Source organism: Argentina silus (assembly GCF_951799395.1).
Source record: "Argentina silus genome assembly, chromosome: 4".
Classification (NCBI taxonomy): Eukaryota; Metazoa; Chordata; class Actinopteri; order Argentiniformes; family Argentinidae; genus Argentina; species Argentina silus.
In genome coordinates this window covers 7,192,474-7,219,006 of record NC_139658.1, presented here as the reverse complement: position 1 = coordinate 7,219,006, position 26,533 = coordinate 7,192,474, and the positions used below count along the sequence as shown (strand labels likewise).

General features: G+C 41.6%; 1 pseudogene across 1 annotated transcript in view; it reads right to left on the bottom strand.

The window, feature by feature from the left end:
* The window catches only part of LOC310802967 (A-type voltage-gated potassium channel KCND3-like), a 50,979-nt pseudogene extending 41,051 nt beyond the window's left edge, over positions 1 to 9,928 (bottom strand). Inside the window, exon 1 of the transcript in view lies at positions 8,826 to 9,928. The product of the transcript in view is annotated as an A-type voltage-gated potassium channel KCND3-like (transcript). The remainder of the gene's footprint in view (positions 1 to 8,825) is intronic.
* Between the last annotated feature and the right edge of the window lie 16,605 nt (positions 9,929 to 26,533).

Below are 26,533 nucleotides of genomic sequence, written 5' to 3'. Positions count from 1 at the left end.
GATAAGTGGAAAAACACTTCAACCTGCCTGCTTCTAGTCTAAACAAACAGCTAGCCTGCTACTAGTCTTTTTGAAGAAACACAGGGTACATTATTTCCCTTTTGATTGCTGTTCTTGTAAGTCAAGAAGTGTCACATAAACAAAACTCAACATAATTGCCACATTGTAATGTAATGGGCCTCATCCTGACTTCATTGTTTTGTGTCAGCCTTCCCCATGCAAAGTTTGATTGAATTTACCCCCATCTGCATAAGTAGATTGTGATTAACCGACATAATTGCCAGCAAATGTCAGGTTACCGTCATTGCCCCAGGTTTTCATCAATCAGGCTCTGTAGACGAGCCGTGATCATTCAGTCTTATAACAGCCCACTAGTTAAGCATGACAGCATCAATGCCCCAGACAATGTAGTACTACAGTGTCACCAGTGCTCTCCACAACAACAATAACAACAACAACAACAACAACAGCAGCAAATGTCACTAGAAATACTGTGCCTTGAACATAATCCGGTAGAGAACAGTCTATCCAATACTTGGTAAAAGGTTTTTCACCACACCCTACAGTACATCTCTGGCTTGAACACCATGCCAGAATGCAATTTTTGAAAACAAAGAAGAAATACTGTATCGGCAATGAATCATTGGCTAGCTAACAACCTCCCCAGTGAGTCTCTGATGACAGACAAATGTCAACAGGAATGAAACTCAAATTGTAAGTGACGGGAGCTAAACATCTCTCTCTCACACACGCTGTCTCTCTCTCTCTCTCCTTACATCTTGTCCCAGGACTGATCTAATCAGCTGTGTGACTCCCACAACTATCCTGCAAGGTGCCCATTAGCCTTGCCAGTAGCAGTACTGCTGAAGCGCTTCAGTGAAACGTGTCATCATCAAGTGACCAGTGTGTTCTCTGAATAATAAGCATGGATAAGCCTGAGAGCTCGCCAATCCTCTGAGACATAAGGGGTCACAATATCATACTGGAAATATCAATATAATTGGCATACAGTGGTGCACATTCACTTCAAGGCAAAAATGGCAGCTTGAGTCTGCACTGTATGTAGCTGTGGATGGAGGAACTTGTCAGTGTGATAGAAGGTAAATAAATATATTGCATAATGCAGAGGAAACTCTATGCTTTCCACAAAGCTGAGGCTTAGAGAATCATTCCACTTCCTTTTCCACTTAAGTAATGGAAATAATGTTACGACTCTATTACTATGCAAAAGTGATTACGAGATTAGATTGCTATGTACAGTGTTGATATGCTGTTGAAACTAGAGTAATTACAATGTTACTACACAAGTGTGGAGCAAGTGCTACTACTATTTTAAGTGACCTACAATTTACAAAGTATTAAAACCCATTCAACAAGTTTGTAAAACTTAAATTCCAATTCCAATTGTCATCATGTGACATATCCAAAAAGAATAAACTGCAACCTCATCTCTTGTGCTAATGGACACATGGCAGAATTACGATAGCTCATGAATCTATGAATGTTAATGTGTTCACAAGGCATGAACGAGACAAGATGCTAATGGTGATTGGCCAAGCTCAATCTGATCCAATCAGAAAGTCAATTTTCTTTAATGGATCTCAAATCTTTGATCTTGAAAGCTCGAATTTCCCTAAGCCACGTATCTGTGTATCTGTACTTTACCATATCATTTAAATGAATAAGAGAGAAAAAACAACATTTTAAATCTGCTAAACTCAGCATATAAATTGATATTTGAGGCAAGCTCAGCTGAAGAGGATGATTCTATCCTCCAGCTGCGTTTATGACTGTAATGGAACCCATAAATAAACATGATACTGGCATATGATAATGTCAGGTAGGCATACACACCGGAGGCATGGGTAAACACAAACAAGACAGAGGAAGAGTAAGCAGGGAAGCAATATGTAAACTTCACACTACATTACAATCAGCCCCAACTGGGTAAAACAACAATTTATGTCCCTTACCCTCTCGGAATTCACTGTCTGGGACCATGTGGGACTACTCTATTATAAATTCTTTCTTAAATCAGGTTAGGTTGAGCAAGGTTAGTCAGTGAACAATGCTATTACAGCTAGCCTATACTGATTATACTATATACTGATGGATCTCACTCATGTCAATCCTCTATACAACAGTAACACTTCTACCTCCATATTCACTGATTTAACTGGGCATGTTTATATGAAGGCTGTATCTTCTCTCAGACATCAGTGTCTCAGTCTGTGTGCGTACTGCGTAGCAGCAAGAGAAGTTAACATGTCTCTACCTCTCCTGTGTACCTGAGCTGACCCCTACCAGCTGCTTGAAGAGATAAAGCCCCAGACAAAAATAGCCGGCTTATTTGGGGAGAGCATGCTGTTCCATTTGTGGTTCTTGAAGCCCTGATGTAAATATCTTGTGAAAAAAACACCAAAAAAAAAACACACACACACACACACACACACACACACACACACACACACACACACACACACACACACACACACACACACACACACACACACACACAAAGCAGAAACCTGTCCAAAACCTCTGCTTACAGTAACACCTCTCTCCACACACACACACGCATGCAGGCAGGCACGCATGCAGTTAGGCTGACAGACAGGCAGACATGCATGCAGTTAGGCAGTCAGGAGGCAGGCACAAACGCAGTTAGGCAGGCAGGCACGCAGTTAGGCAGGCAAGCAGGCAGGCAAGCAGGCAGGCATGCACGCATGCAGTTAGGCAGGCAGGCAGGCAGGCAGGCAGGCAGGCAGGCAGGCAGGCAGGCAGGCAGGCAAGAAGGCAGGCACACACACACGCATGCACACACACACACTCCCGTAGTCTCTGGACTGACCTCCCCCTGTCATGCTAAGCCAGGGTGTGAACAGATGATCTCACATTCCCACTGACAGGCTGCACATCCATCTGTCTCTGGCCCATGCAGCAAGCTCCTCCACACCAGCTCTGGCTACTGGGAGCAGCAGTTGGAATACACTAACCCCAACTCCAAGACTCAGGACCAAACATTATGAATGGAGTGGATGTAGTCCATGTAGCTAACACGTGCAGTGTATGTAGCTAACAAGGCACATCTGCTGGTGCATGTACTGTATATATGTACTGTATCATGCACTTCAGTGGAGGCCGGTGGGAGCAGAAATCAAAAGGACAGGCTCATTGTAATGCATGGAATGGAATGGGAAATGGTATCAAACACACGTTTGCTAACATTCTAATCCATGCATGACAATGATCCACCCTCACCAGCCTCCCCTGATGCACTTGTATGTTGGGAATGATGTCCAATCATCATCCCAAGTATGATGCCTTCATGAAGAACTTCAGTGCTTCTTTTGAAATACATTTAGTGGATATAAAAAATACTACCCTGTATCATGTCAACCTTTCTGCTATATAATCAAACATTCCAATGTGTTGATAGAAATTCATGACACACTGCTCCCACACACACACACACACACACACACTTTTTTCAACTGCTGGACTGGGAGGTAACTTCGGGGACTGCATTTGTGTAGGGGGGGTATCAGACCTTTGTCCATAGCCAAGCCAGCGTGAGACAGTTGAGAGCACCACAGGTCATTAAACATTCCAGACACGGCTTGCGTCTGTAAGTATAATTCTTTTTAAATGAGTTTAGGTGGTAAATGAACCCTCCGACAGAGCTAAATTAAATTCCACAGCTATCATTAGAAAGGTTCCCATTAAAGATGCCTGTGTTGGGAAATTGGCTCACAGTTCTTTCCCAGATAAAAGGGGATATTTTTAATTTCCTACACATACCAGGCTTGCTCATTTTGATCTGCGGGGCTGTAGGGCAGCAAAACGCACCATTAATTCCATTTGAAGGCAGGTTTGCCATCCAGGATCGCTTTGCCAGATGATTTGGGTGAAATTTCCTCCTTGTGCTTATAAAACATGTAACGGTGCAGCTCATCTCATTTGTGTTCCATCTAGCTAGAGGAGCTGAATTATTTACCCATGATGTACAACTGCCACTCAAAACCTGAAAGAATTCAAGCCATTTTACAGATTGTGTCTGACCAATCAAACATTTATCTCCGACAGTTTCTTCTCACTGACTCCTCTCTCTCTCCCTTTAGTTTTCTAATCTCCTTGTTGAGAGTTTATCCACAGTAACATGCCACAATTTGTTAAAAATGCAACAGTTTTACATAGAACATAAAAACTTCTGTACTGTACATCTCTGGATAGTTGTCAGAGATAGCAGACAAACAAACTGCTTCAAAATGTTAATGGATGAATATGTATGAGTGGCTTGTTCAATGGAATGTTGATTGAACACACTGAGAGTCTGAGACAGAATAATGCTGAGGATAGGAGATTGAAGACGACAGCCATATTGTCTTCCATCATAACTAATTGTGAGATTATTGCCTCTCTTTCCCCACCGCTGGCCAACTGCTGTCTGTCAGTCAGTTTCACTCAGCACCATGTCACAGTGCCACAGGGATCAATGGTCAAATAAGGCAATAAACCTAATTTCTGTCAGCAACCAACTTGTAACTAAGTCAGGGATCCAGACGGGCAGACGCAGCATGCCACTCCTCTTAGGGGGGAGATGCCAGTCTTAAAAGTTCAGGGAAACAGGCCAGAGGTTACTTGGACAGAGGTGTCTCTCTGTCTCTCTCTGTCTCTCTCTCTCTTTCTCTCTCTCTCTCTCTCTCAGTCCCTCTTTTCTTTCTCAGAGTGGTGGCCTGAACGCTGGAGAGAGGACTAAACGTCTCTCTGAAGCAGATTAAATATAGCCACTGATTAAGGCGGCCGGGAACATGACCTACATGCATAACAACATTTCTCTCACTTTTGCTCCGCTACAGAATATGTTCCTCAGGACCCTACAACTGGGAAAATTGCTCTAATTATACCACAGAGTCATATTTCAAGACACACCTCGTTAATACATTTCTTGTTATCGGGTTAATGTTTTGGGGAGTCAATGACAAGCCAGTGAAGTGAAGTGAACATCTGTGCTTGTTGGTGCAGGTAAATATTACAACTAAAACCAGATGGTGCATCTTGAGGGGTCCTGTCATTACAATTTTGAATAAATAAACAAACAAATAAACAAATAAACCCAATTGCTGCCTGTCCTGTCCTGGTCATCAGATTACATTTCAAACAGATATCATCTCACTGTTGTTGATGTTCTCCAAAATGGCTGTCCATCCCCTTGGGAACCACTGTGGTGAAGGGGGAGATAAACTGAGGGCTTCCTCTCCCTCTATCCTTCTCATCAATCTTACGGATCCAGTCCTGCTCCCTGCCTGCCTGCCTGCCTGCCTGCCTGCCTGCCTGCCTGCCTGCCTGCCTGCCTGCCTGCCTGCCTGCCTGCCTGCCTGCCTGCCTGCCTGCTGCCAATGACTGGGTATACAGCAACACGGAAGCTCTGAATGGCTCCTTGCTGGGATTCAATCGAGATCCTTCTATCAGCCACCTGAGTTTGATTTAACGCCCCTTCCTCCACAGCCCAGGAGCCTTCCCCCCCCTCTCAAACCCCCCCACCCACCATCACCCCATCCCCAGACAGCCTCTCTCTCTAGACCTGTGTGCACTTTCACAGGGATGGAGGGGGGTACACTGAGACTGTACTACTGTATAGACAAAGAGTTTTGAAAGGACGTTTTCATTTTTTTGGAGTTGCAGAGATGTACAGTACCTGACTGACCAGCCACGCGCGTGCACACACACACACACACACACACACACACACACACACACACACACACACACACACACACACACACACACACACACACACACACACACACACACACACACACACACACACCATGTCACCCTTCCCTCCCTCCAGGAGAGTAAGCCCTGCCAGTGACATCACAAAAGAAGTTCTACCCTGGGCATGGGGGATTGGTCGAGCGGATGGGCCGCAGCTCTTGCATATGGAAAGAGACACTTTTTGTCTGAATAGGAAGATTTGCTGGAGCAGTAAGTTTCTTTGTGATGGAGACAGTTGATTTGCCCCCTTGGCTCTTACATAAAGAGACAGACGGGAAATCAGTGACCTCATCAACTGAGCATATGCCACTTCAGCAGGTGAGCAGAGGGGCGGGGCTACTGTGGAGAAACTGTCGGAGAAGCTGCTTGACTGGGTTCTGTTGTGATTACCACCAGCCTGAGATAATGGATAACTTAACCTCTCTTACATAAAATTAGCACTACCAACCAATTAGCACTGCTGTTCCTGGGATTGTTTGTTTTGCACCTGTCTTCTTTCCAATGTAGGATAAAACAGCACAAACAAAGCATAAAACTTTCTTTGTTGGCTTACATTTCATTTACCTCATTTAATCTTTTCACACAGACTTTTTTTTATTTTTGAATAAAATTTGAAGAACCTTGTGATGAGGAAGGCTTTGTTAGACAGCAAGACAATTTGATTAGAACGTGAAAATTCAGGTGTCAACTACCTTGTCAGTCCATGCTGAAAGCAGCTAGTGTTTTGGGAGAGCAGAGCTCAGTTTGAATGGATCCAGTGTCTACAGTAGATTGTCTAAACTACACAAAGCCTGCTTGCTTGGTGAGGGCCTCAAGGTCACTCATTGTGTCTACAATACTGTATGTGAACAATCAGGCAAGCTGGAACAGAACTTGTCCCCCAGTGAAGCATTCACTGTTTGAGGTCATTCTTAAAGTCTAACACAATACTGTATGGAGTGACAGATAGAAAGCCACCAGAGCAGCAAGCACAAAGAAAGGCTGAGAAGAAAATGTATGATACTAAGAGAATGTACGCAACATGAAGACAGAACCATATGAAATGAAATAAATGTACTCTACATGAATAAAGACAGTTCTTGTTCAATATTTCATTCAATGCATTGGAATGGATGAATGGAATGAATAAAATAGACTCTTACAAAGACTGCTAGCAAAGACTGATTCAGTAGTACGGTATGTCCTCCTCTTTGCCTGCTGTACTCTGAGATCTTACAGTATGTGTTAAATGCAGTGGTGTTTTTAACCCCAAAATGTTGGTGGGGCCAAAACACATCACCCGTCATGAAGGCAGTTGGATATAGCCTACATCAAGTAGCCTATTAGCAGAATATATTTTAAGATTAAGAAATATGTTTAACTCTTTCTTGTGGGCGCAATCATGCAGCTTCTATTTAGCTATTCAATCTCTTTCTGTTTAGCTATGATCACTTGCTATGTGACTACTTTTGCCAGTCCAATTTGCACACAGCAGACCCCGCGGGAAAGCAATAGTAAATGTGTGGCAGACATCTAAACAATAAACAAGCCGCCTCGGGCAACAGTGTCTTTCTCTGGCTGCAGCACCTTTTTGAACCACTAGGCACCGTGGAGCCGGTGGAGCTCGGCCCCTTGAGCTTGCCTTTGATTCAACGGAGAAACATACTGTAAGAATATACGCACAACGATTTTTCCCACTCAGTGTTTCATGGACAGAACAGGACTGGCCCCACTACCACAGAAAACAGTAGCATTGAGCCAGCCAGCCAGCTGTGGAAAAACAGCAGATTTCACAGATTTCATACTCAAGGAAGATTTCATACTCAAGGAAAATAAACTAAAGCACAGCCGTGAATGTTTCATTAACCAAAGATTTTAATATATATATATATATTAAATATATATACAATATATACAAAGGATATGAAGATACAGTTATATGACAAGAATGAGGCTTAATTCGCACAACAACACCATCTGCTGGTAGGGCCGGCCCTGAATAACGAAACGCAACTGGTTCAATGAATACTAGCCGAAACCTGACCTCACATTTACATTGAAAGCAGATAAACTTCTTGTTAATAGATTTATGGAAACATGAACACTGCCTCTGCAAGCCTGTAGAATACAATACGGTATGCTTGATATTGAGTTAAGAGGAGCTACCCAGCGAACAAAATAACATTTCTGAACCTTGTGGCAATGTTATTTAAGTCCCCGTAAAAGTCAGGAGCTTTGGAGAGATGAGATGGTAGTTTAGCAGATACAACAGTAAGCCTACTGTACAGACAGCACCTCTCACTTGTCAACACACACTCTCTGTCCCAGCATGTACCAACTATATTATGTCCTTATTCGGCCTGCCTTTAGTGGGGAACATTAAACACTGAACACACGCGCGCACACACACACACACACGCACACACACTAACCTCACTGTCATGAGAGTTTATATTGGTGGGTGAATGTGGTACTATAGTCCGCACCATTACTCACACTGGCAGTGTCTAACACCTAATTATCGATTGCAGGAGAGAAGAGGCTGTCTTTATTTATACAGTACTTGATTAACCTCTAATTTAGCACAGTTTTGGCATTAGTCCATATTCCATTTTGCAACGGCATACACACAACAGCACTTACAGTAAAACAGAGGGACACATTTACCACAAGAGAGTAATGACACATAATATTAAGTTGCCCTATACCTGTTTAATAACTCACTCAACTCTTATTACTTATTCTGTTATTACTATAGTAACATTGTACTAACATGTTGTTACATGTTATTACTATAGTAATAACATTGTACTAACATGCTTTTACATGGTATATCAGGAATTGCTATGTAATTAGAGTTAAGTGGGATGTGTTATTACACTAGTGGAATAAGGACTGTTTGTCAGATAGTCATATTGTCAGATAGTCATTAAAAATCACAACAGAGCAGAGCAAAGAGGGAGAGAAATAAAGAGAGAGAGAGAGACAAAAGAGAGAGAGAGAGAGAGAGAGAGAGGGGGAGAAAAAAAAGAGAGGGGGGGGGGGGGGAGTGGGGAGGGGGTACTTACCCTAATGTGGTCATCGTAACAATGGTGTACCAGAAGGAGGCAGGGATGCTGGTGAACTTGCTGGAGGAGGATCCCTTCTCGGCGTAGAACATGACGGTGGCGAAGATGATGATGGCCATGGTGAGGGAGAAGAGGAGGAAGCCCAGCTCCGAGGCGCAGCTCTTCAGAGTGTACCCTAGGATGCGCAGGCCCTGCGAGTGCCGTGAGAACTTGAAGATGCGAAACACACGGAATACTCGGAGCGTCACGAACGCTCCGCTCACGTCGTCGTTGTTGGTCATCACCAGGCTGATGTAGTAGGGCAAGATGGCCACCACGTCGATGATGCTCATTACACTACGCATGAAGCGGTAGCGGCTGGGCGCCGCGAACAGTCGCATCAGGTACTCCACGGTGAAGATCATGACGCAGGCCGTGTCCATGCAAAAGAAGGCCACGGTGTAGCGTGTGCCGCATGGCACGTCCTTCTGGCTGGGCGTGGCGCCACAGGGCACCGTCTCCACCACGTTGGTGATGACGGAGATGGCGATGAAGAATCCGGTGACGTAATAGAACACTAGGGCCATGGTGGAGGTGTGGGGGTTCTCAAACGCCCGCCACATGGACTCGCGGCACGTCATGTTAGGCGGCTTAGCATCCTTGTTGTCGTCCTGGTCCTCCTGGATACGCTCGGCGTTCTCTCTCTTCCTGTCCTTGTACTCTTCGTAGCAGCAGTCGCCGATGATCTCCGGGATGATGCCGAAGAAGGCCAGCTCCTCGTCGTAGGCGGATATACACTCGTACCTGGGGTAGTGCAGCTTCCCCGTCCGGTAGAAGTTGAGGACGCTGCGGAAGGCGTCTGGGTCACGGTCGAAGAAATACTCCTTGGTCTCCTCGTCGTAGAAAAACTCTTTCTCCGAGCTGCCCAGCAGAGTGTCTGGGTAGCGGTCCAGTGTGGTCCTCCATGTCTGAAAACGCCGGCCACTCACATTCAAGACGATCAGCTCGTCCCGTCTCTTGCTGTGGTCCCTGGGAGCAATGGGCATGGGGCAGTTGGCCACGGGCATCCAGCCAATGGCTGCCGCTCGGGCAAAGGGGAGCCACGCAGCTATGCCCGCTGCCATGGTGACGACACAGAGACTCTGGGTACAGGTGTACCACCTTCAGACTCGCCGTGCCATGAAATGAACTGTCATCTGAAGGAAGGAAACACACAAAATATATATAGGCATTAAGCATTTCCATAATAAAACAGTTGCATATCAAGGGTTTAGTCTATAAGAGGCGTAAGTGACACTTTCAGAATTGTACAGAAGAGCAAAAAACACATTTTTATTATGAGCTGATTGTATCTCATTCAGCTCCTTGTACCACTTGATAGATCTCACCAACAGCTATCTTTTGACATATTTTACATGATGCGGCACTGAATCACAGCACGTATCTTAAGTGTGGAACTGCTGGTGGAGTGTTCCACTAACATTGTTTATCTGGTTCCAAGGAGGGATGGGATGTGGAAACATAGCGGGGTGGTTTCCCACTCAGATAAGTTGTTATAAGCTTTGCTATCGGCTGCAGTTCATGCAACCAAATGATATGTCTTTTTATGAAATATAAACACAAATAGCTGCACAGTGTTTCATGACTAATTTAGAAATCTAAGAGATTGAAAGCAAAGCTCATAAAGACACTATTAAGTATTCTTGAAACATGTCATTTTGCGTTATCAGAGTATTAACACATGAAATACTGTACATGAACTTCTATAGGCCTACTGCACAGTGAAATATGCAATAGTGGAATTATTGTATGATCATGTAGGCAAATATCAAGATGAACTGACCAGGTTTTAGACAGACAATCAAGTCTCCTTAGAAAGTTCTGTTACACAGCTACATATGAAAAATGGTGAGTCAAGACCTGTTGAATATAAAGTGCTAGATTCTACCAGTCTAGCCTACAGTATACTGCTGAAATCTGCACCTTTAGCCTAAAAGAATAATCTAGGATCTCAAATGAAATAGCCCACAATAAAATCCAAACACTCGAGGTACTGTACTAGGACTGAACTACAGTATAGGATACAAATCCAGTGTATGAATGCATGAAAACCCGTTAATCGCTGCTCAAAGTGATGTAAATTGACAACTCAATTAATGTCACTCATCTGAACAAATTACAAATCAAATCCAAAATCTAATGAAACACGATGCCAATACATATAAATAAACCTCGATTTTAAGTGTACATATTTTTTTTATCACTCACCTCCAAACAATGAAAGGTCCAGATCATTTCAGCGCGAGATGCTCCAGGAAAACTAACTCATCGAAAGAAAGCCACTCACTGAAAAGTGAAGTAAGCTCCGCATTGATAAAGGATCCTCATGCGAATGAACGAAGAAAGGAGAGGAGTAAGCTGGTAGTAGTATGGTAAAATACAAAAACGTGTTGATAAAAGGTAGCAATACCTGGCTGATTAACCATTCCTGAAAAGTAGCTTCAGAGGGGCTTTACCGAGATAGTCACCCTGCCAGTTAGACGTCAGACCTTCTCCGTAATTGCTGTAAAGTGGGTGATGGAGAAGATTGAGCGTCCGCAAAATCTCTCTCTTTGTATCGGAGCCCAGGCTGCTACTCTGTTCTTCACTCTCTCTCTCTTTCACTCACCCTCCTCTCAAACCATACCGACAAACGAAACGAAGTCCCCTCCTCACTGTATTTGTTTCGACTATAAGTTAATTCGGAAATATTTCTGCATTCCCTTTAGGGGGATGGTTCCTTCTCGCCAATTACACTAGTTTTGCCACTTGTCTGCGCTTTATGATGTAGTCTAATTGCAGGACAATTAAATGCAATGTCGTGAATGCTCCGCAAGTATAAGCACGTTCACACATAGTAGACTAATTAGCATAGTTCATTAACTCAATAATGACAAGTGCATGGTGGAATTTTCATTAGACTGCCAATTGTGTATAAATGCTAAAAATGAATGAATAATGAATAAGGTGTTATATGCATATTTATGATGATAACCAATTAAATTGGATTGAGGGTCAAATAAACTGGCTTCGATAAGGTGAGAATAATTTCCATTATTACAAGCACAGTATATCCAACCTTATTACCCAAGAGACCGGCAGTCAATATAGTTTGTCTTGAATCTAGAGGCCATTAAATCCCCTTGTTACATACAGTGAGCCTTATTAATAACAGAACTGAATGTTAATGGTTCTTGATGCAGTAAGGTACACATAACGCACATCATTTACTTTGTCTTACTTAGTTTTGATGAAAAGAACTTAGGAACAGAAATGGGAACTCATGTCCCGCTCCTGTCTAAAGTCCACTCCCATAGTCCCATTACTATGATATATAGCCTATAGGGCTTTATTAAGTTTCAAGTTTATGTGAGTTTAAAAGTGCATTTTACGCAGGGTCACAACACACTTTACCGTACATTTAGATAAACACACACACACACACACACACACACACACACACACACACACACACACACACACACATACACAGGAACACAATAGGCCGGTTTTACCGGACACAGATTAAGCCTAAAAGTAATACTAAACCTAGTGTATTCAACACTTGTATTTTTCTGATTATAATAGCGCTTACTTTACTTACTGGATGAGCTTTGTTCATGGATACATTTTGTTCCAGCTACAAATTTTCAGAAAGTGCCACAACACTCACCATACACATTTCAAATGTCCAAAAGGACATTAATTTGAAGATTATCGATTTTAGATGTGTTGAATTCTCTGTATTTTCTCTACTGCTCTGGAGGCCCAATGCAGACTTCAATGTAAATCCATGCTATGTAGGACTCCTAGGAGGAGCGTCGTCCGACAAGATTTTTTATGTAAACCATCCAAAAATCTGTGCCTGAGCATGATGAGAGAGAGCAAGAGAGGGAGGGAGAGAGAGAGAGAGAGAGAGAGAGAGAGAGAGAGAGAGAGAGAGAGAGAGAGAGAGAGAGAACATGGAGAGAGAGGGAGAGAGAGAGAAGTCCTAAGCCTTCTAATCACAGAGGGAGAGGGAGGAGGGAGCACCAGTTCTTCCTCACATCTTCCTCTTCAATCCCAGTCGATAGATAGGCTCCATCCAGGCCCCCTTAGGGATTGTAGCATGCAGGCCTTTCAATGTACCATCTTGTAGCACTGAGTATAGACTAGATGGTAGGGAGATGTGGTGTTGAAATGTGTCTTGTATGTTGATGAAGGCATTTAATAAAAGCATTCAGGGACACCGTTTTCCAACACTTTGAATAGAAATGCAAACAAAGTGATGCATATTTGATCTTAGATCTATGGTATGTTCTAGAATACCCCATATAGAGTATCTCTTTAGATTATAATATGCACATAGCTGCAGCTGGAGGGATATTGATATGCTTTACTTTGTCCTTGGCCATTATATGAACTCCTTTCATCTTCTTTGTGGAAAGATTTTGAATGTCCCTTTAAATGTGCCTTTCTAAGAAGGCAGTGATTCAGAGCTAAACCAATGAGAGAAAATCATTGCTTGAGTGAGTATATTTACTTTGTTATATTTGTTATATTTGTTATATTTCTCCATATATTCCTTAGGAGAGGATGGGGAGTTTTGCTGAACAAAATGTATAATTTCAGTCAAAACAATCATCACTTACGCATTTATGCCCTTTTCTGTGAAAGGTCCCCACCCCCTGAATGATCGTTGAACTTTGAAGAAAAACACTGTTATGTACAATGTTTCATGATCGAAAACAATGCACAAAAGGAAGAGACAGTGACGATGAGAGAGAAGAGATTATACTTTTTAGAGAGTTTGAAACTGAATGAAATTAATGTATAAAAGGCTGCTGCTGCAGTGCTCTCTGGAGGGAAAAGGGAGAGTGAGAGAGAGTATGCTGTAACCGTGTAACTATGGCAACCATCATTCAAATACAGTACCTTTTAAAGATAATGTGATCATCTGTGTTTATTGTAAACAGTCTATTTTCCCTAAACCCTCGATGCACTCATCCATCAGGTCTTGAACTGTACGCACTGCACCATTGCACAGTTACAATATGAAGGATTAGCAAGGACATTTGGCTATGTATCATTAATAACAAAGCATATCTTAATAATAATAATCTAATTCCAAGTAATTTAATTAACACTATGTGCAGAGAATTGTTGAGTTTTGGTTGATTAGAGCAAGAATGGTCAAGTGAGAATAAATCAAATGAGGCTTTAATAACATTGTAAAGGTATACATCTATTACAAAGCAAATACATAATAAGGAAAACATTTTAGCCTCATGGTAAATGACAAATAGAGAGAGAGAGGTGGGGGGGGGGGGAGATATGTTCCTCAACATTCTGTTTTATACCTGCATTCCAACCAAAAGTATTCAGATCAAGAGCTGGTTGTAAGGGAGAACCAATCTGCGAGGATGTGTGGGGTAGGACCCAGGTGAAGAGAGGAGACTAGACAAGGGAATGCAGTTCAAAGGCAAAGCCACTTTACTTTAGGTAATCCACAGGGTAGACATGAACCACATTAGAAAATCATAAACAATCAACTTTACTAGATAACTAGAGAGTCATATATCGAGACACGTCCTAGAGGACCATGAGAGAACATACCACAGGCGAGAGTCAAGCTCCCACATAGGAATAACGAAACGTACAACTTAAATAGAAATGTCCTAATGAAATAATAAGAAGCACTTGTGTGCCTGAATGTTCATGGGGCGGTCTCCGCCGCCCCCTAGTGTCAAGATGGAGCAGCTCCAGCCGCGCAACCATGACAACAACCACGCAGTCAATCGATGTCCTGAATTAGGCCCGGATCCAGGACATCCCACACAGGCACCCAGGAATGCTCCTCAGGACCGTAACCCTCCCAGTCCACTGGTATCACACATCCTGGACCAGGTGTAGCAGTATCTGAGGATGAACGCCTCCGCTGAGGGGACTCCAGCTTCGACCTGCTGCTCTCGAAACGGGGGGACCCAAACGGGCACTCAAATGGGGATATGCCGGTGGAGGAATTCGGTAGGGAGTTATGAGCGTTGTCTGTCCAGATGTATTTGCCCCAGGCGGCTCGAGTGGAGACAAAACAGCGGAGGAACTTCTCGAACTCCTGATTGGCCTGCTCCGTCTGGCCATTAGACTGCAGATGAACCCCAGAAGAGAGGCTCACAGATACCCTAGCAGGGAGCAGAAAGCCTTCCAATACGGTCCGATACGATACGGTCCGATACGATATCCTGGGGCAGCCCAGTGTGTAATTAAAAAGACAGTGAAAAGCCGTGACTGAACAGCGCGACCGCTGCATCCTCGTAGAGACAGCGGTGCCAGGCGGCCAGACGAGGTGTACATTGTTTATGTAGATATGTATGTCATTTAATTACAGATTGCACCTTTAGTATGCAAACGTCAAGTAGTGCATATACTGTAAGTTTATGCAGAAAACATTTTGATAAAATATCTTTCTATTTTTAATGCTGTACAGATTGTCTTTAGGCTAACATGATTTTCGCATAATGTGACCTACTTTCAATATGTAATGCACACAGTGCAGTATATCCACTTATCCACTTTTAAAGGCCCACATTAGTAATTTTGAAGTTTTTTAGCTGATATGTGACATCCCGGTGTTGCACAATGTTTTTGCACAAAAAAGTTCAAAAATTGTCATTTAGGTCAAAGTACATGTGAATTTATCTATTTTCTTAGCTCCTCCCAAAACGATTTCCCGTGCCATATGACATTTCATATAGCTCAGAGCTCCAAAGTGTGACGTGGCTAGCCTGTTTGTAAAGTTAGCACCCAGAGTCAAACATAACCCTTTCGAACCCCCTTCACTGGCTTTTTGCAACTGAGCCTAACAACCTTTCGACACATTGAAAGGAAAAAAAATGAGGAGAAGAATACATTTCCTTTCAAACAAACTGTAAGACATACAGTAGTGGGGTGAATGTTCTAAAAAGAAAAGATTCATTTTCATGGTCAGTTTAATCAACTAGTTCAACCAACCAACAGATGTATCCCTAGATCACTTTCCTTAGATGTGTTGCCTCCCACAAATTGCATATGCTCCCGGCTAACTGTCTGTGTCCTTATTATTCCTCTGAGCCTTCTCCTCTGATTCACTCATATCCCCAGATAGTACACAAACTTTGCTCTATAGAGAGCTTGCTCTCTGGCTTAAGCCAAAGGCTTTGAAAGAAATAAAGCAAATTACCAACCAGACTTGTGCATAGCATCGTTAAAGGGGAAATCTAGGATTGGAACATTCATTTTTGGACTTAAATAAACTCATCAAATCAAATCGCTAGTCCATGAACACAACTTTCTGTCAGTAATGAGGGAGTGGAGTGTGGGTGGTACCCATGTGTATTGTGCTGAATCTCAGGGATTTAAATCCAATAAGAGTAGGATTTAGAAAGGTTGGCACCTTGCTCTAGTTATCAGATTTCTCATTAGCAAATGCAGCGTCTTTTTCTTTGTTCCCCAGACCTGATTCATTATGTAAGGTTACTAATATTCCAGGATAAGTGCATATTCACATCTTCATTATCACGTTTCTAAAGTGTCTACAGTAGGTCTGTTTTCACAGTAACTGAAACAGTGTTTTCCATCCCAACTCAGATTATGAAACCAGCCTTTGGCGCGCTCAGATGTTAAATCCCTTAACCGTAACCCTAGCCCTTACTCTAGCTCCAGCCTTACCCTGGTCATATGTGCCTTTAGTACATTCTCTTTTCTTGATGTGTAAATATCCATTACACACTGGCTACGCAACGGCTACTGTACAAGATAACTGTGTACCATACTACTGCTTATGGGTGTCTTTACTGTATACCCTGTCCGATATGTCACATAGATTTGTGATGCCTTGTTTGACTCATGTCTATCTTAGCAGCAGCAGATGAATGAATGTGTTCTTGACTTGCTGCCAACCTCCAGTTGTCTGGCTGCCACATACTGCGGGACAACTTCATAGTGTGAATGAGTGGTGAGACTGACGTGCACGTCCATCTGGTGTGAATGACACTAAACATCAACAGCTGTTGTTTCCTCACCTGTAGATTGAGCTGGGATTGAGCTGGGATAGAGCCAGGATAGAGCTAGATAGCTCTGCTGCACCGTCTTAAGATGCTTGTCTAATAACAATGTAATTGCTGTAGTTAGTAACAACAATGACTGTGTTAACACTGTTGTTCTATGTCAATTTAGTTACTGCTCTCTCTCCCCCCCCCCCCTCCCCCCCACTCCCTCCACCCCCCCCCCCCTCCCTCCCTCACTCCCCCTTCCATGGTAACATGAATTGGGCAACTACCTGTGTTCCTACCGCACACAGGTGAAAGTAAAGGCCACTTCATATTCTCTGGGATGCATCAAAGGCGAACCTAGGAAAGGGCAGGTTGTGATGAACACAGTGAGTGGTGGAACAGTGTCGATGGGTCACACGGCCCTTGGCGGAGAGTGTGGTAATGAAGACGATAGAGTTCACAGGATAACCAACAAAGTAAGAACAAGAGTGGGAGGAGAAGGGTCAAAGGGCATCAATAATGTCCAGATAACTGGGCATGCAGAGACCTTCAGAGGGAGGTATAGACAGTAGAGATCTTTGTGAAGAAAGTAAACAATACTGAGAGTGAATGAGATTCTATGACAGATCCCTCCTTGAGTTTGTCAGAGAAAGTAGGCACTATTCTCACTCAATATGAAATACTCAAATTGATTTTGTTATTCTTGAAAACATTACTTTTCTTTTTTCTCTCCCTAGAAATGTGTTCTGTGAAGAAATACACAATACACATGTCATCAAGAAGTGCTACAGTATGAAATGTTTTAACCTAGTATTTCCTTGTCACCCCCAAATTAGCTACATTATCTTAGACAATGTTTTAATTAAAACTAAAATGAGCACACATGGGGTGGTCTACAGACTCCGGCAGATTAACGTCAGAGTAATGAATTACACGCTGTAATGAATATCTTCAATTAGAGACGTCTTCAATGACAAATGCACCCAAAAAGTCTCAAAGCAGAGAAACTAACTTTCCTGTAATAGTTCTGGTGAATGTGAGGCATTATGCATCTAGCTTAATGTATATTGTCTATATTGTTTTCTCCTTATGGACTTTTGCAGTCAAACCAAACTTTCACCATTTCCCACACCCTTACACAGTAAACCCACTATCAGAAATTGTGCTGTTGGAAGTGTGACGAGTAGGCAATTTGATAGTTGTTATACCCATCTCCTCTCTTGACCTAGTTATAATGGCTTGCATCATTATCCACAACACTTCACAGTTGTGCAATGACATCAAAGTGTTAGGAGACACAAGGCACCAAGACAGCCTGAGGGTGGGAGGAAGAAGCTCAATGAACCTTTTTTTTCATTGCTCACTGAACAGATTTCGCTGTTCCCAAGGTTGAAGATACGTTCTAAACTAAATCAATAGCAAAATAACCAGATCTTGTATATGGTATTATCAATTCTCATCCCCACTTTTTGCTGAAAATAGAAAGTGCATTTTTTTAATCTGTAGACAAAGGACACATTTACAATGCATTAAAAGACAATTAGTTGTACATCAAACCACTGGGTGAAGAATTCAAGTCACATTATGCAGAGGAAAGACATCACATATGTATGTACATACATAGTATTTCATGTACATATTTATTTATATTTTTCATTGCCTCACTGACCAGCATTATAATGTCTTTCACGTTCTGATTTTGTGATTCTATTTGTGACATAAAGAATCATGGTTCAAGCCGACTGATGACAGGTGACATTTTTATCAATAAACAGCAAATGCCAGGGTGTTGAAAGTTGGGTTGTTGTCCTGGCCTGGAAGGCCCTCTAACCAAAGATGGCATGGAGACAGAGAGCCAAGCTTTTTGTGCAGACTGTGACCAATCAGGTTTAGGTCAGCGGCCACACACCGCCACGTGAGGGGAGAAGGTGTAAAATCATGATATTTAGATGGTATTTTCACCACTGACCTGAGAGAACTTACCTATCTATGTTTAAAATAACATGTAAAGGTTCTGAGAGAGGTCATTCATTTGTTTAAAATGCCAGACAGAACTAGTTGAACCATTCACTCGTAGTAGGAGGAATGTGTAGCAGTGGACGTTTGATGTTCTCATACAGTACCTCAGCCTTGATTTCATCTAACTGTTATCAGAGGTCTTAATGACCACCTGCTATGTGAATTGAATAAATAAACTTGAACTTGAGCTTGAACTTGAAATGATAGTTTGGTGATTTCAGTCTCTTGTTTTTACACATCCTCTGATGAATAATATGGCCCAGGAAATTTAATAATTAAGCATGTATCTACAGACGTTATGCTTCTGTTAGACAAGTTTAACGTACAGTACATTACATTTTACCATCACAGGCCGTTTAGCATTTCATGAAATAATGATGGACTTGGTTATCCTAAATTTGACTGGATATCATTACACCATCTTCTCCCTGGCTATTTTTATACCGGTACCTCATTTATAAAAGCCTCTGTCAGTTACCTCAGCCTGGATGTTAGAACTTTAATTTCCAATGTAATTAGAGTGAAGCATGACGGGGGGTGCTTAACATATTTGCAGGTGGAATCCAAACTACCCCATGATCACTTTTCACATAGTGTGGTATGTTTGAAATGCACTATGAATGAAAATGTAAGCACGTGTTTGGTTGAGTTGTTAAACCCCTTCATTTGGCATTCCTATATTTTCACAAAAAAGCCTCTTCTCCCTCTATCTTGACATTAGCAATCTATTCACCACTGATTAAGTGTTTCTCTTGTTTTTTCAAATGATTTCCCTCTCCTCCATGCTGTACCCATGTTAGAAGAAAGACCACTCAATCTTTAAAGGTTTTTTACCATGCTGGATAATTATTATCTGTTTGCAAGCGGGAGACACACACACACACACACACACACACACACACACACACACACACACACACACACACACACACACACACACACACACACACACACACACACACAGCAATCTTCTTTACTGGGACCAATTGAATCTGTGGATCAATCTGTCTGGTTAGGGGATAATGAGGAAGTGGGCCCCAGTAACCAGGACATTACATGGGCAGGCACGTCCTGCCACTCTGTCCACAGGAGAAGAATTACTTCTTTAGACATCCCTCTTGATTCAATAGTTAAATACAGTTTATACAGTCGTTTCTGTCAAGCCATCACGGAGCAGAGAGACTGTAGCACTGAAAGTGTGGACATACTCTACTGTACAATACAGTGACAGCAATTGCTTCTTATCTCTGTCCGAATGAATCACATTTGTGAATTAGGATTGGAAAGTTATAAACCTCAGACACCTTCATTTTTACAAATACTGTGTGAGTCTGCCAGAAAGGAATAGTATTTTTCTCCACTAAAGAACTCTTCAAAGGTTTTGTTGTTTCGAAACTTTGAAATGATTGATTCTCTCCCTCCTCAATTTATTATCATTACCTTTGTATTAGTCATTTCAAAATCTCTTCTATTCACACCATTGTGCATTGACAGCGTTGGTCTCCCTGGGTGTGCAATTCATCAGCTTATGATGGTGGTTTTCTAGCAGGAATATACAGTATATCTGCAAATTCTCTCAAAGAAAGCCTTGATGTACTGTCAAACGATTGAAAGGCCTACATCAGTTGAAGCATGGATCGATACCACAGCTTTTTCAACTCAAACTATAGTGTGCAGGTCTTCACAAACAAACTATCTGTGGAATATCCTATCCTAGTTGTGTGTCCTGTGGGATACCTTCAGTTGGTCAAAAAAGCTATTCATCCTCAGAATATAGATTAGGTGTAGCTTGAGATGGAGAATCTCAGAAAAAAATACATTGTACTACTGGAATATAAGATAGACTAGAATATCACACCATTTCTTCACAGCACAATCGAAAAAGGAAACTTGGTATGTGTGACACTCACGCTTCCGAGACTTTTTTTCGTTTTCTTATGCTGTGTGGGGAATATATTATAATTTATGATATTATGTGCCATGTCTTTGTTGTCATGTTGTGAAATCAAGACCATTTCTTCAAACCCTCATAATATTATTATATCATATTTCTACAACTGTAACTGCAACCTGTAAAAGTAAAAATGAATGAATCCAGTAAAAATGAATGAATCAACTATTCAACACTGTAAAGTGAGCATATAAAATTGGTGTGTCAGACAAAATATTAAGTATTTCTCTGGGACACAGCATCGGAATGTGCTTCTACTCAGCAGGAGGCATTGGTCTCCTCTGCCTCATGAAAGTCCATTTAAGCCCCAACAGACCAATGAAGTGAAAACTGATGTATTACTTAGTGTATAAAGAAAATAATAAAAATGTCAGAAAAAGATATAGTACTGTATAACTTAGTTTCTGATAGATTGTATGGTTATCTCCAGTTCTCATTCGTTGATATGTTGATGTTGTCAAATCTGTCTTGTCAAGTCTTCAGGCTATGTTTTGATCTGACCAAAGTCCATTCATACTATTACGGTTTCATGCCCCCTGATGTAAAACATATTTGTATCTGGGAAAGTTGAGGTGCCTGACTAAAATAAAGTAATACGTTTCACCCTAATATCCATCATTAGAATTCACACCGCATACATGGTAAAGTGGAGCAGGCACTAGAAATTAGCCATTTGGAGAGAGAGTGCCATTATGTGATTAAATTACCATTCATAATTTTTCCTTCTGGAACTTGGCAGCAGCGCAACGGCCTGGCTGCTTCTCCATGTTGGTCTTTGTGAACATTTCTCTCTGTCATTGTTTGCCCAAATAGTGTTTGTGAGAGTAGACTGTTTTAAATCTCATTGGGGGGCAGCAGGCTAGACAGGGCCTCACCACTCAGTCACATAGTTTCTGTGTTCATTTGTATTTCCATATTTGTAATGGTGATATTTTTTGTGGAATGTAGAATGCCACTAGAGCTAGAGCAGCTATCCTCAACCCTCCCATCCATGTCACAGCTGTTTATCCACAAATGGAGTGTCAGAATTGTTTAGATTGGAAATGATTAAACTGCTTTTTGAAGGATTGAACAAAAGGCTTCAAAACTTTGTCAGAAACATATTGTTTGAAGTACATATTTCTCTATACTAAATCATGTTCGACAGTGCTCAATAAATCACATTGCAAGGTTCCAAAGTCAATCTTGGCTGATCATTAAATTGTATGTATTATGTTAGTAATTATAACTACAAAGTGAAGTTTAAAGCAAACTTTATGGTTGACTGTAGTAACTCCCAGTGGAATTAAAAGTGCCTAGCAACTGCAGCATATAGCTGTATACAAAATAACTTCACTTGGTGAAACACATCCAGACAGCTTTATAATCCAACTGATCTAATCTCTTCACGCCTTCTGTTTCACGGGTCCAGCATTTGTGTATATTTGTTCCTTACAAGACACTCCGTCAAGAGGCAGCAGAGAACATCCTTGATAGGGCAGGTTTATTAGGCTAGGGAAAATATCTTTTTTCAAAATGTTGGACAGGGCCAAATGCCACAAATCGAATAAGAGCACTCAAAAGCTCCATTTGTCACTTTCCTCTTCTGCCTTCTTATTAGTTCATGATTTGCTGTTTGTTCCCATCTTTGCGAAATGTCAGACCCATGTGAACAGTTTTTTTGTTTCATTTTGTTCCGAAAATTGTAGTTTCATTCAAAATGTCTATAATTCGACTGAGTGCAATATGTGTCCCACCTCTGCCTTGCCCTACTTATCAGAAGCCTGGATTCTACCTCAGAAAATGAATATTTCATATCCATGTCACACCTGGTGCTCCATGCAAGATGTCAAAACTGAGATGACACAGGGGAGGCTCAACATTGGCTCAGAGGAGGAGGGGCGGGGACTGGGGGGGGAGGGTGTAGGGGAGGGAGGGAAGGTAAATATAGCTTCAGTGTCTTGGCGGGAGCCATGTCACCAATCCAAAACCTAATCTGTGGCTGTTATCAGGATCTGTTGCCTAGCACCACCCACTGCTGTAGGGGTTATAGGCATTCATCAGCGCTCTATATCAGTCACGTTCTCTGTCTGGCTGTGAGGAGGCCACAGCATAGGACAATGTAAACCCCATGCAACTCCTACTGAATCACTCATCTCACACAGCAAGGGAGACCATTTTAGTGCATGGAATGGAATGACGAATGGTATCAAACACATGCGTTTGATACCATTCCTCATTTCATTCCATGCATTGCAATGAGCTTGTCCTCTGATTTCTTCCTCCACCAGCTTCCTCTGTCACACAGCTACTGTACACCACAGTCACACCAACCACACCTGCCACAGTCACACCGCTGAAAGAGGATGCGTGGTTGGTGGCAAATTGATTTGTTTCAGCGACAGTCATCTGACATGCAAATTGCCTCAGCGGTTGACCTTTGAGAGTGAAAGTGCCTTGTTGGGAAATTTGCATAAACCTGAGTGCTTGTTTGTCATGGAGGATTACAGTGTGTCACAGCAAACAAGGTACACATGCTAGCAATATCTGTTTGTACATTTCTTTCTTATTTGTAATATATAGTAAAGTAGCACTTGATATGCCAATGAAAGCTCTGTTAAACAGTGAACATTTTCTATAATAATAAATAACAAGAGCTAATTTAAGTGTCCTTGATAACTGAATGCTGAACATCTCACATATGCATTTTAGATTTCTTCTATGAATAATAAATAATAAAGTACAGTGTAGTACTCTGAAGATGAATGCAGGTTCTCAAGTGACAGTACAGCATACTGCAGAGTAGAGTCATATCACATTCTTGCAATGCCATATTAGAACAACTTAACAAGTTTTGAACTTTATATGTTCAATATCTCAATATCATGATTCACCTTTCTGTCAATCCATTCATTACATTTTTTAGTCTTGTCTGTCCTAGATCCATCACTGTCTTCATCCATTTGACCATTGATTTGTCTGTCAATTATTAATTTACTCAGAGGATTTATAGATCAAAGCTCTCCTTCCCCTCCACCAAAAAGTTTGTGAGAAAGATCATATCTTCAAACATTTTTGGTGTCAAAACTTTTGACTTGTTCACAAACAAAACTTGTTTTGTTCTTATGTTGTGTCAAATGACAAAAATAAGTTTGCCTCTGGGCATGACTGCAGGCCTGCATACCTTGAGCAGAATATTTCTGAACATAAAATCACACATGTCAGCAATTATGTCAGAGGGTTTGAGGAGAGAGTACAGAAACATTTTCATAGTTTGAAAGCAAAAGAGGAAAAAGAAAAAGAAAAATAATGCTGACACCACAATATTTTTACATTCCCTTATTTTTAATATAATGCTTTGTGCCTCTCCATCGACTTTTTAGGCAACACAAAATATACTTTAAATTGTGTTTATTCATTATTGTGAAAGGATTGCTGCAGAAATGTGATATTTTGGCAAGAGTAAGAAACTACTGGAATGATGGTACAGACAGACATTTGGTACAGACAGAGGGGTTTTGAACGTGGGTCTCCCATGTGGAAGACACTTGACTTTCTCAGGTAGGGCTACCTCATCACAAGAGCATGATTCCAGTTTACCTCTGCTACATATATACTTGATTTCCACTCTTTCACTTTACAAAACACACAATCAAATGTACTGTATATTCAAAGTCCATAAAAACAGCATTGCATTTGAATGAGTAGACTTAGATTTGCTTCTGACATCTACAGAACTGATAAAGTGTCTTGCTGTCTTTTTATTATCTAGTTGTATTTTTATTTCCTCTCTCTGTTTTCCTGAGAAGCACACTGTATTACATCCATGTATGAAATGTGCTATATAAATAAAGTTGTATTTGATTTGAAGAGAGGTCCTTCCTTTGTGTCAGGGGAGGCTGGTGTAGGTACTGTAAAAAAGTACATTTGATACCATTCCTCATTCCATTCCATGCATTACAATGAGCCCGTCCTCCCATTTTTACCTCCACCGGCCTCCCCTGCTGTGCGGAGTGAGGACAGGACACAGATTCTCCACAGCAGTCAGAAAGCTTAATTGAAGAGCCTGAAATAGTGCTTCTCGATTAAGGCTGGAGAGCCTCTGACGTTCGACTGCTTATTAGGAACCTACTCTGGCTCTGATTCCACACACTTACCCTGTGGGGAAAGAGGAACAATCACTAAAAACTGTGCAAGAATTCTTTATAATCACGGAGAGAGATTGTATACTGTACATGTTGTATGTGTGTTTATCAGACAAGGCTCACACAATAGCCTGATTTATAGTCATCATAGTCTATTACACTGTTATCATATTCATTGATTTATTTATCATTTAATATATGATATTGATTTACCAAGCACTATGGGTACTGGGATATTCTTTCAATGTCTAGAGATGCAAGTCCCTTGCATGCAGTGCTACAACTTCTGCCTCATCTGTATGGAGCATTGATAATACATACCGTGGGGTATGGAGCAGTGGAGGCTGGTGCATTATAGTGCATGGAACGGAATAAGGAATGGCAATTACACATGTTTGATACCATTCCTCATTCTATTCCATGCATTACAATGAGCCCGTCCTCCGATTTCTACCAACACCAGAATCCACTGGTATGGAGCTTCAGTCTTCAGTCTTCAGTTTCAGTCTTACACAACGCTGCCCTCTACAGGCGAATATGATGTATTGTAATTGGGGCTCTTTCAACACAGAAACATGGAAAAACGTGTATTTTCATGAAATCCAGTGTCATGATTCTGTTGTATGAAATACGCGGTAGGGCTTGTCACTGGAGTGTCTTGTATCTACCCCTAACAAAAAACATCTGAAGGTATTTGACAGCAGAGCTGAGAGTGCAGAGAGGATGCTTTGTAAAGAGCATGAGCCCCACTCCAGGTGCTGAAATGGCAAATGAGCATTCTGAAGTTCTCTGTCAAGTATTGAGTTACTGTTATTGTTATTTCACACAATAACTCTGTAAAGTGACGTCAGAAGATGAGTAGCACTGTAGACATTTAAATAACGACCAAAGGATTAAATGGGAAACATTTTGAAGCTCCCTAATGAGTACGTGAGTACGTGTATGAAGTGTTTGGTGTCAGAAGCTGTTGTCATTACCGCAGAGCAGACATGAGTGCTTGCCAGCTGCTGATGAGTAGGCTAAAATAACACAGGGATTACGTGTGGGAAAGCTCTGTCTGAAATCACTGAGAAGAACACAGGCAAGTCAGTACCTGCTTTTTGTCATGACTGCTCTTTGTTCTAGGTCAGCCAACAGGAATGGTGACGTAGTGGATATGGATGATTGGAGACAAACCACAACAGAAGAAGATGCCGGGCAAAATTCTCCAACAGGGGCAATATGACACTGACCCACAGTCTGTGATTATGCTATTGACGAAGAGACTGAGGTGAAGGCAATAAGCAAGAGGTTGACTTGTATAATAATATCATTTATATGTTCTCAACTGGGTTTCTTATGATATCCAACATTCTAGAATCTCTCAATCAATGTGTCTGTGTTCCACCAGGGGGCAATTTTCTATGGGAGGAGGCTACTGTAATCTCGACTAATCCTGGACTAAATCCAATAGATTTTTTTTTAGAAACAAATGAAGGTGATGATAATAATAATAAATACATTAAAAAAGTGATATAGATAAACTCATGTCTCATCGCCTATCAGATAAAGTACCAAAGTACTTTATTTAAAGTTTCATACATATAA